The following is a 7,165-nucleotide window of genomic DNA, read 5'->3' as shown; positions in this document are numbered from 1 at the left end:
TCACACTTTATACTTCTGCTTCATCTCCCACACCTTGCAGCTCTGGGCCTGGAACCTCCTTGTTGCATGTCTTTTATTCCTCAGCACATCTGTCTCTGTCAAAGTCTCTGTCTCCATTGGTACTCCTGTGTCTATTCCTGTATTTGTCTCTATTCACTGCATGTAAACCTTCATGTACATACCCATGTGTTAGTCTGTCTCTTGCTGTTTGTTTCTGTTTCTGAATGGTTCCCTGTGAATTCAGAATGTGTGTGTGTCTTGCTGTGTGTTTGTGGCTGCCAGTGTACACATGTCTTTAATTCTGTCTTAGCATGCCTATGTATCTATGTGTCTCTTCCTGCATGTCTCTGCATCACTCCCTCTGGGTTTGCCAGCTTGTCTCTACATGCCTGTGTCTAGAAATCTGTATGCTGGGCTATGTACGTCCCTGTACGTGTCCATGTGTCTGCCTTTGAATGTACCGGTATGTGTCTGTCGGTCTCAACAAGTCTGTGTACCCGCTACCCTGGATCTGTGTGTGTGTGTGTGTGCAGAGACCATGTCTGGAACCATGTTTACTCGTTGGCGGGAGGATTTTCCTACCCTGGGGGTGTTGTAATCCTAGGAGATTTTTCTTTACACTGTTCTTCACTATCCCTATCCCAATCCCAATGTGCAAGCAGCGCCAGAGCTCGGTTGCATGCCACTCTTCCTGGTATTTGCTGGGTATTGGGCGGATGCTTAGTCTCCCTGAGCCACAACTGGGGTTTCCGCGTTTGTTATATTCCCTCCGTGGTAATGTAACTCACTAAAGGAAAAAAAAGGAACCTACCAGGAGTGGGGTTCGAACCCACGCGGACATGCGTCCATTGGATCTTAAGTCCAACGCCTTAACCACTCGGCCATCCTGGTGCAGGTGCAAGAACTGCATGCAGACTTTCCTACATAGCTCACAGAACCGCCAAGTCTGGCCAGCCTCACACGCGGGGGTGGAACGGGGCTCTGAGCCCCCAATTGGGACCCCGCCGCTTTTCATTGTCTGCGCGGGAGGGCGCAGAACGCAAAGCAGCAGCCAGCGGGAGCCTCCGGGAGGAGGGCGGGCCGCGGCGACGCGGGGAGAGAAGCGGGCGGGGGAATTTAGCGTGAGAACGTTCGGGGCGCGCTTGGACCTGCTGCCCTGTAGCGCCCCGCTCCACCCGGGCCCCACAACCAGCCTGAGGCCCGGTGCCCCCCCCCCCGCGTCCCCACAGCATTGCACCCCGCTCCAACTGGTCCTCCCGCACACTGCCCCCCCCCCGCATCCCACACATTGTGTCTCCCCCTGCAGTCCTGCTCCCCTGTTCGCATGCGACACCCCACTGCCCCCCTCCTACATCACATGCATCAACGCACGCACTACACCCCTCACTGCCCCCCCGTGACCCGCCCCCCATGTGCACCATTGCACCCTTCATGCACGAACACTTGCCCCCCTGTAACCCTCCCCTCAAATTCACTACCGCACTCCCCTCCCTCACAGACATCCAGATAGAGAACAGGAAAACTTTTGTCTACAGGGTACATTTTTCCAAAATGTTTCTATTTCTAGATTTTTAGAATAAAAGTGCTTCCATCACAGCAGCATCGCTGTGTCATGAAAGTGCCCCACTTAACCATCATACGCTACTGAGTTTTGCTCCATTTTGCCCAAAGTCAACAAGAATCATGGTTGAAATGCTGCCCCTCGTTTTCAGTTTAATTTATGTAGTAAACACAAAGTAACTTTACAGGTCTCCCCCCTTTTCCCTCAGTCCTGCATGTGCAACACATTAACACACTTGGGCTTGCATGTACTTGAGAACAAATCCTTCCCTGCATTATTTCACACTTAGGACAAATGACATTTTGTTGGATCATTGGCTATTTAATTAATGCTCTGAAAACAAGATATAAGTTGACAAAACGGTCACATTCTAGAATAGTGAAACCCTATGGTGCAAAGCATTTCCTGGAAAAATGGTGGTTTCCTTAAGGAAACCCAGGACTGTTTAGAACATGTCCCAATGAATAGTGATAACGAAGAGACAATCAGCCTACCAAAAAGGAAAGAAAGAAGAAAATTAAATTTATTTTTTACTGACATTGTACTTAATTCCTTTTAATTGTATGCTGGGACATACCTGCCCAGGCTGTTAGAAACAGGTTTTTCTAGCTGAACTGGTTTATTTTTTGGGGGGGAGGGGATTTGTGTAGGGGAGAAACATTTCTACAATGTCTCTTCACCTTTCCCTTCAAAGGAATGTTCTGTCCCACAGAAATCTGAGCACTATATGTTTGTATGACACCTAAAATCAGGCAAATAGTTACATATTTTCTGAATGTATCAACTAAAGGCCAAAGCAGTATTTGGCAATTTTAACTGTTTCATGTCTTTCCATTCCTCTTTTCTTGTAAATACACACATCATTTTATGTTCAAGTTCTATTTATAAAGAGCGTTTATTAACCCTTTAACAAATTATTGATCAGTTGCTAGCGTGTCACAGGTCGATAGATTGCTTATAGCCATTTATAACGCCTTTAGCTGATGTTCTTAGAATTCTGTAACATAAGCTATTTATATTAATGGATCCTAAGGCCAGAAGAGACCTTGTAACAATCCATTCTACACTGACCTCATCTCACTAAGCACATGACTTTCCTGTATTAATTAATGTTTGAATTAAAATGTATCTTGTAGGAAAACACCTGCACATATCTGTAACATGGTCAAAACATTAATAATTGATTATGCCTTTATAAACAATTTATAAATTGAATCTTATTATAAAGTATAACCAAATATATCACTCACAAACACACCTATGGTGATATACACACAAGACATTAAAAAGTTGTGTAAGATATTAGTAGCCAGAACTCCAGATAAAACCAAACATACCTTTGAATGGAAAGGTTTAACAACTCTTGTTCTTAGAAGCAAACAAAAAAACCAGTTTATTTATATTATACATGAGAGAGAGAGAGAGAGAGAGAGAGAGAGAGAGAGAGAGACTCACTCAAGTCTGCTCTATACAACAAAGTTAGATTGATGTAACAGCTTGCATTAACCTAGTTGTACATATATCTATACAGGTTGGACCTCCCTGGTCTGGCAATGTCAGGACAACTTCTTCAGACCAGGGAAAGTGTCTCCTGTCACCAGCCCCAAGCTAGATGGCCCTCTGCCTCTGGCCCCTTCTGTTCTCCCTGTTCCCCCCACCAGTCCACCCTGCTGCCACCAGTCCCCCAGCCCAGCCTGTCATGGGTGTCAAGGGTTCTCCAGCCCCTAGCCCTGCACTACTGTGGTTCCCTGGCCCTGTGCTGCTGGGGACAGCCAGGTTTCCCCTGCTCCATACTGCTGCAGGCTGTCAGAGTACTCTGGTCTCTGGCCGCATGCCGCCATGGATGGCTGGGATTCTCCAGCCCTTGGCTCCACTCTGCCGTGGTTCCCTGGCCCCATGCTGCTGTAGGTGGCCAGATTTCCCTGGCTCTGTGCTGCTGTGGGCAGCCAAGCTTCTTCTTCAAGGCCCATGCTGCCATGGTCTACTATAGTTCTCCAGCCCAGCTCCAGCGCTTTTGTGGAGCTGCGGCCCTGCTGCCCCTGGCCGGGCTGCTGGCCCTCCTACCATTAGGCTCCCAGGCTCTGGTCCCGGAGCATTCATGGTCCTGCTGGACCATGGATTGCCGGACTAGAGAATACCAGTTTTCAGAGGTTCAACCTGTACTTACTATTTTTCTCCCACTGATGTGTGTGTCCCATAATGTTGTCTTAGTAACATCATCTCTATGAGCAGTACCGCACCATGTATGGAAATTGACACATCATGAGTGTAGACCCTATGGTACCTATGTCAACCCCAACAGCTCTTCAACTGCTGTTCCATAATGCCTAACAACTGATCCAGGGGCAAGCCACAGATCTGCTTCTTTTATAAAATGCTGCATGCCACCCTGCATACCACGAATACCTCCAAGGGGCTTGAGTCATAGGCCACTGCTATGAACCACAAAGAGGAGGAGGAATATGGCAGCTGGGCAACTGTGGCGTTCAGCTGTGAGCCAAGACCTATTTTTCACTGTACCAGATTCAGCAAGGCCCTCCATTCAAGGATGAATGAGCCCAATAGAGGGAAAGGAATCCAGGGTAAATACATAAATAAATGTCTCATTGTGGTGATGGTGACTGCATCTCCAACTTAATTGTTACCTGCTTTTCTTTCCCCTCTAGAGTTAAGTGGGTGGGACATGCATAACGGATTGTTTTTGTAAATAGGCATGCTGCTTACATCTTCCTGGGAGTTCAATGAAACAGCTATGAAGACAAGGGAAGAAAATTATATGGACTCATGGTGCCCAGGAACCAGGAATTTTCCTGGCTCAGGAACCCAGCAAAGTTTGGGCCCAGATCTCTCCCCCGGCCCTGCCTCCACATACTCCACCTGATGAGTCCCCTGGTCAATTTAAAAACAACATAAGGGATCCTGGCCACCATTAACAGCAGCACAGCAGGACTAGAGCGGCTTCCTGCCACTCACTCCTCGTGGCTGCCAACATGTCCTTGTGGGCTCTGTGTGCTGCCCTACCCTGAATGCCCTGAAGCCAACAGGAACTGAAGGGGTGGTACCTGTGGGCAGCAGAACATGGAGATTGCCCTGACCCCTCCTGCCTAGAAGCTGCTACCAGAGGAGGGTGCCCTAGATAAGTGCTGCACTCCCACCTCCTCCCCTGCATCCCTGCCCACCCCCAAACTCTCTCCAAGATCCTTATCCTCTCCTGTACCCTCATACAGAGCCTGCACCCAACCTTCATCCCAGAGCCTGCCCTTCAGGCCCCTTTCTACATCCACATTCCCTCCCTGAGCCTGCACCATACACCCACTCCTATACTTCAATCTGCAGGCCAGCCCAGAGCATGCACCCCTCACTCACCCAATTCCTTCCCAGAGCAGGTTGGGGAAGGAGTTTGAGTGGAGGAGGAGTATTGGCTTTCGGCAACATTTCTACAAACCAGCCACCCCTGCATAGAGGTACACTGTAATCCTTTTCTGAAGGTTTCTGGGGATGGCAACTTCATTTCTTCCTCATTTCCTTCTCTACAGTAGGACAGTTTCTCATGTTGGTCAGTGATAACTTCAGCAGGCTCCAATGCAATCCGCAGCGAAGTGGTGATGTGAATTGGAGTGACCCAACTGAGAAAGGGCAAAGTAGAGCAGGCTGCTGGTTTGCTTCACTTCCTGCCACTCCCACCACCACTGGTGAGTGCAGAGATGGGCCCAAACCCTGCTGCTAGTCCCAGGGTAATTCCTCAGATCACCCTGGGTCCCATCCTATGGATGGGACAGCTCTGCCTATACTCATAGTTTTGTGAAACAAAGCAATTCCCTCCCCATTTCCCTTTCCCTGGTGGGTCATACTCATTGTGGAGTGAGCTGGCAATGATGCCAGGCACAATCACTCAAAGTAGAAGTGTCAATAGGCATGCCTTGTTTAACACTTTAGGGGAGCAAGGGAAGGGGGTAGCTCTGAATGTTAAATGTTGCTTTCCATTGTTACTATACTAACAGTAGTACTTCTGTGAGCTTTATCTGTAGCTGTGGCCTTGAGAGACTCTCCTTCTACACCACTGGACCAGCTTACCCAGATAAGTGGGGGGGGGGGGGGGGAGGGAGAGAGGATGTGGTAGGACATGCTATCTGTGATTGCAGAAGCCAGAGCAGCATCTGACCTTGAACAGAGGACATGGAGGGTGAATATTATAGACAATATGTAGAGGGAAAGACCAGACAGGAGAAAGACACAGGAAAAGGAGAGAATCTTCTCCATCAGCAAACTCAGATGCTGTAGTGTAGACTTTTAGGGTGCATCTACACAGCACCTGAAACTCAAAATAAGAGACACAATTTGCACTATGCAAATTGCGTAGCTTATTTCGAGTCTATTTTGAAATAGCTTATTTTGTCATTTGGTGCTGTCTACACAGCGCCAAATTTCAAAATAATGCACTATATCAAGCTAGCCCTTATGCCTCATAGAATAAGGTTTACAGAGATGGAGAAATAGCATTCAAAAGATGCAGGGTAGCTATTTTGGGATACCTCTGGTATCCTGAAATAATTTTGCTGTGTAGACATACCCTCATGGACCAAATTCAATAGTCTTAACTCCCATTGCACTCTGTGGAGAACGGCAGCATAGCAGTTCCCTTCAGCCCTTCCAATCCCACCCCCGTGTTCCACATGGCTTCAAGGCCTTTACAACTACTGCTTCTGCTCCATGCTGGGAGAAAGCTTGGAGAACCCCAGCTTCATCTACACTGACTTATGAAACCGTCACTTGAGATATGTGTAGCTACAGTGGATATCAGTGTTCCTTCCTCTGCTTTATTAACATACCTAAATATTTTTAAGTTAAAATGTATTTACTCTTGAGTTCTTTGAACTGTTTTTGTAAGTGAATAAAACTCTTTGAGAGTGAGTCAACACATAGACTTTGTCTAGACTATTGCTTTTGCCAGAAGAGGCAATGCAAATGAAGCGCTGATTAGCATATTGCCATGCTTCATTTGCATAATCTATTCTGAGCCATTTTTGCCCAAGAGGTTTTTGTGCAAAAACAAGCAGTGTGGATGTGTCCGTTTTGCACAAAAAAACCCTTTTTGCATAAGTTCCTTATCCCTCTCTGGGAGAGTATAAAGATCTTGCGTAAAAAGGGTTTTTTGTGCAAAATGGACACATCCACACTGGGGCTATGTCTACACTGGCTGCTTCTTGCACAAGAACACCTTGCGCAAGGGTTCTTGTGCAAGAAGTTTTGCTCAAGAAAATGTCCATTCTGCCATGTGCAAGATGTGCTTTTGCGCAAGGGTGCCCATGGCAGCGTGGATGCTTTCTTGTGCAAGAAAGCTCTGACGGCCATTTTAGCCATAGGGCTTTCTTGTGCAAGAAATCCCTGCCGAGTGTCCACACTGCCCTCTTGCGCAAGAGCTCCAGCGCAAGAGGACTTACACCTGTTAGAAAAGAGCATAGCTCTTGCGCAAGGAGCCGTTTCTCACCACGCCGTACTGTAAATTTCCTTGCGCAAGAGCGGGTGGGCAGTGCAGAAGTATGGCTGTTCTTGCGCAATAACCCACCTGTGTAGATATAGCCTGCAAAACGGTTCAGAATAGAT

The 7,165-nt window shown here is 47.5% G+C and overlaps 1 non-coding gene across 1 annotated transcript; it reads right to left on the bottom strand.

Moving 5' to 3' along the window:
• Positions 1–808: 808 nt before the first annotated feature.
• On the bottom strand, positions 809–891 carry TRNAL-UAA (transfer RNA leucine (anticodon UAA)). Its single transcript has one exon. It is a non-coding gene; the product is annotated as a tRNA-Leu (tRNA).
• Between the last annotated feature and the right edge of the window lie 6,274 nt (positions 892–7,165).

Source organism: Pelodiscus sinensis, chromosome 3 (assembly GCF_049634645.1).
Source record: "Pelodiscus sinensis isolate JC-2024 chromosome 3, ASM4963464v1, whole genome shotgun sequence".
In the NCBI taxonomy this organism is placed as follows: Eukaryota; Metazoa; Chordata; order Testudines; family Trionychidae; genus Pelodiscus; species Pelodiscus sinensis.
Note: the sequence above shows the minus strand (reverse complement) of the source record. Positions and strands in the feature narration are given on the sequence as shown.